Source organism: Rosa rugosa, chromosome 3 (genome assembly GCF_958449725.1).
Source record: "Rosa rugosa chromosome 3, drRosRugo1.1, whole genome shotgun sequence".
Taxonomy (NCBI): domain Eukaryota; kingdom Viridiplantae; phylum Streptophyta; class Magnoliopsida; order Rosales; family Rosaceae; genus Rosa; species Rosa rugosa.
Genome location: NC_084822.1, coordinates 30,406,725 through 30,416,661, shown reverse-complemented (window position 1 = coordinate 30,416,661; position 9,937 = coordinate 30,406,725). Strand labels below are relative to the sequence as shown.

General features: G+C 36.0%; 1 long non-coding RNA gene across 1 annotated transcript; it reads right to left on the bottom strand.

The window, feature by feature from the left end:
* Positions 1–3,157: 3,157 nt before the first annotated feature.
* LOC133735999 (uncharacterized) lies at positions 3,158–4,546 on the bottom strand. Its single transcript, XR_009859373.1, has 3 exons — positions 4,403–4,546; positions 3,729–3,984; positions 3,158–3,624 (listed from the first exon to the last, which is right to left on the bottom strand). It is a non-coding gene; the product is annotated as an uncharacterized LOC133735999 (long non-coding RNA).
* Between the last annotated feature and the right edge of the window lie 5,391 nt (positions 4,547–9,937).

The following is a 9,937-nucleotide window of genomic DNA, read 5'->3' as shown; positions in this document are numbered from 1 at the left end:
CATTAATTGAAGCTTCACAAAATGCATTCATCATTCATTTTTTTTTTTTCGTAATGAATAAATGTAATACAAGAGCCTGTAGGGAGGGAGGCTAGGGGATTGGTATCACCACAAACATGTATAATTAAATCATAGTGAATGATCAGGGAAACAGCACTACTCCATCTTATGTCTAAAAGTGAAAGAATTTTTGATGAATAGCAACACAGAAGGCCAATAACAAGAAAATTCCAGGACATAATAGCAAGCCATCCCGAATCATAATCTCAATACCAACTATTAAGGTTAGAGAAGAGGAATCAGATTGAAATCTGGGAAATACCAAAGAATTCATTTACAGGGATGGAGAAGAAGTCGCTGAATGGGACCTATTCACTTATTTCACTTCCACTTGATTCACCGGAGATCTTCCACAGTTGCTTCAGAAAAGATGGCGTCCAGTTGTTTCTTATAATCCTATCCTCTGTAGCTCTGAGTCCTTAATTGTTTGGTCCAATAAAAATGAAGGTCAGTATAAGACCAAAACTCCAAGAGGCAAATATAGTTTTCATTTTTCTTCTTTTTTTTTATGAGAAAAAGAGGCAAATATGCTTCAAGCCTTCAAGTAACGAAAACAAGAAGTTGGGCCTCTTCAATTTTAATGTAAAATAAATAAATAAATATTAAAACAACACCCACTCACAAAATTTAATAATAAAAAAACACCCACTGATAAGAAAATAATAAAAAATGTAAAAAATTTATATAAAAATTTGGCCAAGTTACTGTTTCTAGTACGGATGAGTTTCACAAATATAAAATAATAAAGAGCAACCCTTCATGGTTTGTACGTGACTCCATTACCCACCATTCATTCATCTCGTGGCAACAGCTGTGTGGCTGTTGCCCACAATTGTTGTGGTGAGGTGTGACTAGAAACACCCTTGCTAGAGATCTTTATTGTTGAAGCTGCAGACAAATGGCTGGACAAAGTGCTGAGTTTCTGCACAATATGGTAATCTCCTAGTCCCACTAGGAAGCACATGTTTTTCAGTTTATGCAGATTGTATTAGTGTGTTCTTGATTCTATGAATTGATCTTGTACATTGTATTTATTTTGTTGCATCATTAGTCTTAGCAAATTAATGGTATATATAGACCCCGGGGCAAATGGTATATCAAATGTATTACTTTCTAACTTTGACTAAGCTCGAAGATCAATGGAAAAATAAGATGAAATGGGTGAAGTTATTAAGATATTTCTTCATTTATAGAAGAGAACCATTTTTTTTTTTTTTGCTCTAATTTAATTTGGTTTGTCCATTTTTATTCTTCTTTCTACTATGTTGTTCAACATGGGCGCCAAACTGTTGGAAGTCAAGAAAGAGTCGCTGATGCTTTCAACATCTATGTTGAAGAAAATTAGTAGGAAAATTCATAGATTTCAGTAGTAGTTGGATTAGAAAATAATCAGATGTAGATATGTAAGTCTTTTCACTATAAAAATTTTGTTTTGCGCGTGTGTGTAGTTTTTTTCTTTTTTTTTGCCTCTTTAATTTGGCTTGGAAAATTTTCAGATCTATTCCTTCTAATAATCATATCTTATTATTATTATTTGATTTTGATTTCAATTTTACAATGGATTTAGAGATGATTGGGCTTGGTACGTTGAGGCGCAGCCTATGGCCCAATATTTTGTTGATCACTCAGGCTTGGCAGAAGATTTGAGTGATTTAACCATTCGACCTGGTTAGAGTTTATAGAGTCGTAGAAGAAACGTTTGAAGGGTTTCACATGGAATAGTTGATGTCCAATAGAGCTTTGGTATTTAAGAAGAGACTCACAATTTAGAAAAGACCCTAAAGGGTGAAGAAGCCACCCCGATCTCAATTTTAGAAATCGTAGAAGGTGGAGAAATAGGTCATCCTCAATCTCATAGATTATGGGTTACACATTATACTATGACCATGAGTTTCTTGCCTATCCTTTTGGTCATCCCAACTGTTCTAAATATCGTCCATTTGACGTCCGTCAGCCGTTTCCTCATCCTGGCTATATTTTTGTACTATATAGGTCTTTCAGAGCAAATATGAGAAAATGCGATGAAATCTTGGAATTTCAAAGTAAGATGGTCTAGAAACTAAATGATGGGAAAATGAATATAATTTATCTTCGGTGTGAGAAATTGTAGGTGTTATAAAATGAGATAACTTGCTTGCTATATAGAAAAGAATAGGAATTAAGACTTAATAGATGGGGGAAAGTGATGTGTTTTCTCATTCTCATTAGTTCCCTTTAATTATGGATGAAGCTACTTGATGATCACACTAACTTGGTGATCACTCATAAGGTGATCTAGTGATCACTCCCGAGATTACTTGGTGACTACTCTTAAGTTTCTTGGTGATCAATCTCATCCTCATTCTCATTAGTACACTACTACAAAAAGGTCATCAGACGACGGTGGATTTGTGTTGTGTGATGACCAAGCTCACCGTGGTCTAAGTGAGTGTTGTGTGATTGAAACATCAGACAACGGTGATTTCACTGTTGTGTGATAGTACTTTGCTCAACAGAATACTAGTTTCCGTTGTGTGAATTCTGCGCAGGCATGTGCCTGGCATGGCATGCGCGGGGATGCCGCGGCACAGTCAAACAACAGAAAAGAAAATTTGTCGTTGTCTGAGATTCATAACACACAACAGATATAACTCATTCTTTGTTGTCTGAGATTCATAACACACAACGGATATAACTCATTCTTTGTTGTCTGAGACTAATAACAGACAACGGATATAAGTTAATATTTGTTGTCTGAGGTAAGTAACACACAACTGAAGTAAAATTATCTCCCTTGTCTGTTGATTACTCAGACAACAGTGATCATTTTGTTTCTGTTGTGTGTTATGAATCTCACACAACAGAATTTTGTTTTCTTTTGTTGTTGGTTGTTAGTTCACACAACAACTATATTTGGTTATCCGTTGTGTGAATATTGTAATCAAATTGGGTACCAACCAGTGACTGTTGTAGGAGAAGCCTCAATTTTGAAATCTTTTATCATCATACAACACATGGTTTTGTATTGTGTTGTATGACTTAACCTTGGACAACTTGGATTGCCTTAACAAATTGTGTGAGAAGAACTCAGACAACATATTATTTTTATTAACCATTGTGCGAGCATTATAAACCATTCAGAAAACATAGAAAATTGAGTCTGTACTTGTAAAATGTTCTAGCTAGGAAGACCTAAAATACATAGATTACTGGCGCTTTCCTTTAATGCACCTTCATTTGTTCTTGCCGAAGCTCTCTTGTAGGCAAAGATGATAAGTACCCTCTCGATCTCTTACGTCATCGATCCTACACATGATGGACAAGGACCTTGCAGAAGCTCTAGTATTGACTCCAGTTCTGCTCACCCAAAGACCTTACCCTTTGAACACAATGAAGACTCTCTAGCTGATTGAAACATTCTTCAACAAGTCCTAAATGCTTTGCCCACAGTGCCACTCTACCCATATATATGCACGTCTGCAGCCATGCAGGTTATAATAATTTTTTACATTAGTTTCTTGTGGCCATGCATTTAAAATGCCATTAATTGCTTGCTTCTATTGAACACAAGTTCTGAGTGAGTACCTAGCAGGTTACCAAAGAAATTAACAACTGAAATATGTTGGAAAACATAGCTACTGGAAAAGAGACCAACTAAATATGCTCAAAAGAAATGTAAGGGAACTTACTTCAGGAGTGTTCGCTGTATTTGATAATACACAAACACATATTCCGAGTAGATTGACGAGTTTACTGAAGAAAAAGAAATTTAAAGCCTAATATAATTAACAAACATGAGAAAGAAAGTAAAGCATTGAGTGGGAGTTCAGAAAACACCCCTGAGCAATTTTCAATTAGCTCACCTGCACAGTGGTTCTCCCAAATGTGTGTCTTCAGAAAAATCATCAACTCACAATCACAGAATTATTCACCCGCACCAGTTCACTGCATGAAAGGAAACACACAAGAAAATGCCTCAGCCTTAGGAGTCTGTCAGATGTGCGTTGTGTTTGCATTTCATAGATTTTAAGCACAAAACAATAAAATAAAGGCTCACAATCATCAGATCACTTCAGTGCATTGTTTCTTTACTGTCACTTTAGACCACATACAATCCGAAGGCAACTAAATGATTCAATTGGAGAGGTAATGCTATCATTTCACTGCATAAATTCAGTAACTATTTCACTGCCTTAACTACACTACTTCAATCAAATTTTTAGTTTCATTCTGTGCAAGAAGAAAGAGAACTATATAAAGCACTTGCAGAGTAAACAATCAAATGAAGAGGAGTGGCAACTGCATCCATTGGGAAAAAAAAATTAAAAATAAAGGGTTGATATTCAAATTAAGTTAGAATTACCTCACATGCCACACAATAATAGGCCATAAACATCCGATTGACTGATTCCCACAATATGCTTTAAAAAGCCAATTAATACGTACTGTCTTTCACATCTTTGTGACTAGACTTGCCGGCCTAATAGGAAAGTACTGCAAAGAAACATATTGAAGCAACATAATATAATTTGTTGAGAATTCAATAACCAAAATCATCCACTCAATTAAAGGAAGAGAATAATGGAAATTAACTTGTACATCTGCATCCAGTGGCTGCCAATATCTAACGCAAGCAATGAGAGGAAAATCAAGCCAAGCCTGCAGTGAAAGTTCACCAGAAACTAAGATAAAGATGCATATACAGTCACAGCAGCTTATAAATAAAATGTCTTACCGAGAGAGCGAGAGAGAGAGAGAGATCACCTCTGTTACCATGTCCTAGACCGCTCCAAAGGTTGAAACTGCACAAGGAAGGGGGAAACATGTCAACAAAATGATAACTTTTAAGTGGAAAAAGAGAAATCCTACCAATCAAAGAGGAAACTAGCTTTAGAAATCTTAAACTTTCCATCATCAACAAGCAGACACAGTAAGTGGGAACATGGAACTCACCATCCTTTTGATGACGTAAGGCTATATCTTGATTGACATCTCAGATTGACTTTCAACCTTAACTAAATTATGTTTCTCCAACTCAAATTCTTTTCTAGTCTCTTTCCCACTAATTTTGGGTTTAATTTATTGGACTTCCCTGACTTGTTTGACAGAGGAAGGGTACTAGAAACTGGTTGTAGTGGAATACTAAGCTGACTTTCTTCATCTGCTGCAAACCGAGGAGGAAGTGCTCTAGTACGCACATTTTCACTAGTCTCTTTCACACCCTTGGATGGAATTTGAGTGAGATTCTGAACACTTGGAAAGGGGAAAAAAAAAACTTAAATGAGCATGCTTTACCTATATCAGATCAAATACAACTCTGCCTATATCAGACAATTGGAGTTGGTTCATTGTTCAAAGATGTACACAACTGGGCATTAACTTACTTGGAGTTCTATGGATACAAGTTATTCAATATTACTAGCGGCATTGATATTCAAGATGGGGCCATCTGATATCCTGTTTTTACTATGAAACTACCATAAATAAAGTTCATGGATTGAAACTATATATAGTTAAGGGAGAAGAAGAAGGAAAAGAAAGTTACCTTACATAAGCATAAAACGCCCAAGAGTTTAGCAATTTTTACAATCCAGCAGTCCTAGCAGCTTTGTATCGCAACTTCCTATTGTGATCTTCCTACAGAGCATTCAAAACAAAAAATAGAATTGACACATTCAAACCCAGCACTGCATAAATTCAGTAACTATTTCACTGCCTTAACTAAACCCCATCCAATTTTACACACTATCTTCCAAAAAATAACTACACTCTCATGATCATCATCTTCTTTTAGTAATGCTTATATGCGCAAATCCAATAACTTAACGAATCGTGGCATACAAACCCGACATTGAACAAATTCAGTAACTATTTGACTGGCTCAACTAAACCCCATATTCATTTTACACACTATCCTATCCTCCAAAAAAAGTTGCTAAATTCACAATCATGATCATTCAAGTATAAGCTTTACCTCTCGAATCTTCGCAGAGCTGTTCTCAACTTGGCTGGCCATTGGCCAAGCTCTCAATCTTCACAAGCATCTTCTCATACAACTCCTCCACTCCACACAAGTGTAATTCACAGCCTCCGAACCCATCAGCCTACTCAGGCTATTCACCTCTAACCCCTCGGCGCACATATCCAACTCACTCTGGGCCTTCAACCCCTGCTTTTTTCATTGATTTGTCAATTAGGAAACATGTTGTAGATTATATGTATCCATAGAATATGTATCCATAGAATGAAGTGCATAACCAAACTTACCCTTTCATTATTGAAATTTCTATCAGCTGAGCCTTTTCTACCATTAGAAATAACAGAACCCTGGCTACTAACTGAGGTCACAAAAGTAAGCATACAGCAGATAACAAAACATAAGCATAGTTCATTGTACGAGAGGAACCTCTAAGACAATTGCTTCAATTCAGATCACACAGAAACATAACAAAATGGAAGAAATTAAGGGAAAACATCAAAACAGCAACCAAACTCATTTCATCAAAATCATGGTACTAAACCCAAACCCAAATTTCTCATCAGCATTTCAAACTAGAATCAGAAACAACCAACCCAAAACCCCAATTCATAACAATTACCCTAATTTCCCAAAAACCCAAGTCACCAACGAAACCAAAATCATCAGAAAGAAAAGCAACTCAGTGGAGGACAAAATGGGAAACTGACGAGATGTTCATTTGGCGGAAGAGAAGGCCGAGGATGACGAGAGAGCGGAGGAGGACGATGAAGACATCGGAGCCGAGAGAAGAGGTCGTCGAGAGCTTGGTCATCGCTGATCTCGACTCAGACGGAACGATGGCCATGGAGATGGTTTCAACTGTAGGAGATTTTGGGGATTTCTTGCTTGACGGCTGAAACGATGAAGGCCATGGTTTTATGCGATGGATTGAGATGAAGGCCATGGTTGCAGACTTGCAGATAGAGATTGAGAGAGCTTTCACGAGAGATAGGGGTTTCGCGCAGAGATAGAGAGAGAGGATGGTGAGAGAGATCCAAATAGGCCGCTTTAGGGTTTGTGAGAGAGGACTGAGATTTAGGGTGTGTCTGAGAGGACTGACTGGGAGTTTCATTTCGTTTTGTCGAGAGAGTTTCAAGAGTGTGGGAGGCATAATTAAACTTCAAATAAATTCTAAAGTGACTCACACAACACAAACCTAACAAACTGTTGTACGAGTGCACTACAAAAATCAAAATGCCAAAACATGGAGGGAAATATACCGCGCCCATAGCATTTTGGCTCAAAATGTTGCCGCCTATATTCCAACTTCACACAACAGAAAAGTATAACTTCTATTGTCTAATTTCTACAACTTGCACTAGGTTTACCTTGTGGAAGACATTCAAGCAAGCTTCCTCAAAATTTGGCATCCAGTTTTCAATCACACAACAGAAACCTCAAGCACCGTTGTATCAAGTAGCCCAAATTTCAGATTTCAAGAGGCAACCAAGACTCGAGAGTGGAGGGAAATCTGCCGCTCAATTTTTAAGGCTCAGACGACGGACTATGCTTAATTCCGTTGTGCAATGTAGTTCCGATAAAAAAGTTATCACTTTGTTGGCATTCACACAACAGAATATAACCAGCACCGTTGTATAATAAAACTGACTTCAACACACAACAGATGATTTGTGTTCCGTTGTGTGATTAGTGTTGTGTGATTAACTTTTTGTACTAGTGAGTTTCCTTTAAATATAGATAAAGCTACTTGATGATCAAACTAACTTGGTGATCACTCATAAGATGACTTGGTGATTACTCTTGGTGACTATTCAAGCTTCCTCATTTACATAATGAACTCTAAATAATGATTATTACATGTTGACCCAAAATTATTACGCGGACGGCCACATAATTGTAGTATTTACAACATTAGGAATATTATTGTGTGAAAAATGTTATATAATCACACAATAGTATTCCTAATACTCCCACCGGAGATATATGTATAAAGGACCAAAGTGTGATTATCTATACCAACTGATACAAATCTTTATCAGACTTTATGCTGATTGCAAAATATCCTGATTTACTCCTTTGCAACTAGATATATGATTTTGATTGAATTTAGATGTAACTATATATATACTTGTAAATTATTATTTTTGGATGAAAATTGAATTTAGATGTAACTATATACTTATAAACAATTATTTTCATACGGAATTTTTTTTTTTTGAGAATATATTTTCATATAGAAATAAAGCCAAACTGCATGCTAAATAATTTGATTTGCTATATGTGGAATTTTTTTGAATATATAGTTTCGAAGATATAACTCATTTTTGTTGCATTGTTAGGCTCACAAGGAACTTCGGAGTTACGGAGGAGAAGACTCTTGCTTTTTGAAGCAGCATCCTTTATGACGCGCTAGTGTTATCATCTAGTTTTTGGAAGATCATTATTTGCAATGTCACAGGTATGGGGCCATTTCAACCAGGCCTGCAGAGAGAACGAACACGGTTTGAGGATGGTTGGTTCGTTCATTTTGGAGTCTACACAATTGTCAAGCTGACGGCCGGTCTTAAAAACTTTGAGAGGGTTGTGTCAGCCATGGAAAGGCTTGCCCCACGATCCAACCCACAACCACTCTCCACACAGCCACCCTCTCCACAGCCACCTGATACGCTCGAAAACGAGTGCCAATTTAAATCTTGAAAAGAAAGGTAGTTAGTATAGAGCAAGTAGTGATCGGGATTGAGGGTACTCACATATAAACACAAAAACAACAAACATTTACAAGTATGACAAACGAAATCAAAGTATTTATAAACAACAATTTCGAGATTTACAAAGAATTAGAATCCAAGTCAAACATATATAGAATCCAAATTAGACACAGATTAGGAATCCTACTCCAAAACAGATACAGAATACAAGTCATAGTCAAACTAGGAATCCTATACACACAACGAATACTAATCACATACAAAGTTGGAAACCAAGTCCAATTAGAACACAAATTCTAAACTAACACGAATTAGAAATTAAAACAAACGCCAATACAAACAACAAATCCTAAACAAACTCTAACTACAAAAATCCATATACAACACAAATTAGAAGTATAAAATGTCACAAACAAAAACCTACAACAATTATTTACGATTACAACTAACAAAAATCAGATTATATTTGTATTATTTACAGATTAAGAACACAAAATCAGATTATATTTTTACAAGTTTTGATTTCTATACAATCCTAGAATCCTAAAACGCAAACATATATACAAGAACACGAAAACAAAGATCAAACAAGGGGGTTTTGGGGTTTAAAACGAAAATTTCAGAAACTTTAAAAACCTAAACGATTTTGAATTTACAAGAATGGATGAAGGAAATTTTTGGAAAATAATTTATCAACCACAAATCAAGCTCAATTCGTTACATGCATCCTTAATCCTTTACTAGTTACCATGAAAAGTTCTCAACCAAGAAACAAAGTTAAAACCAAACAATGTCCCTTTTTTTACTTCCCTTTACTCAATTGATTTCGCAAAGCACCAAAACAATCTATTTCGAAACATGCATCGCACAATCAAAGAAATCTTGCAAAAATCAGATTTCGAGTCATTAAGTTCATGTGAAAGTTTGGTTAATAAATATGCAAATCCAAGTACACAAAGCATGTCAATTCAAAGCATACACAATCTGATTTCAACTTATGTCCTAAGCCTTTACTACTCATTCAAATTAGGGTTACAAAGCAGAAACTTAATTACTAGCTCCAATTACATGCAATTACTCTAAGTTTCGAACTAAAGAACAAACACATGTAAAAGATATCAATCAAACAAAACCAGATCATCATTCCATAGTTTCGGCAACCATCAAAGATCAAGAACACATAAACAAATATCACATTGAAAAGTGTCAC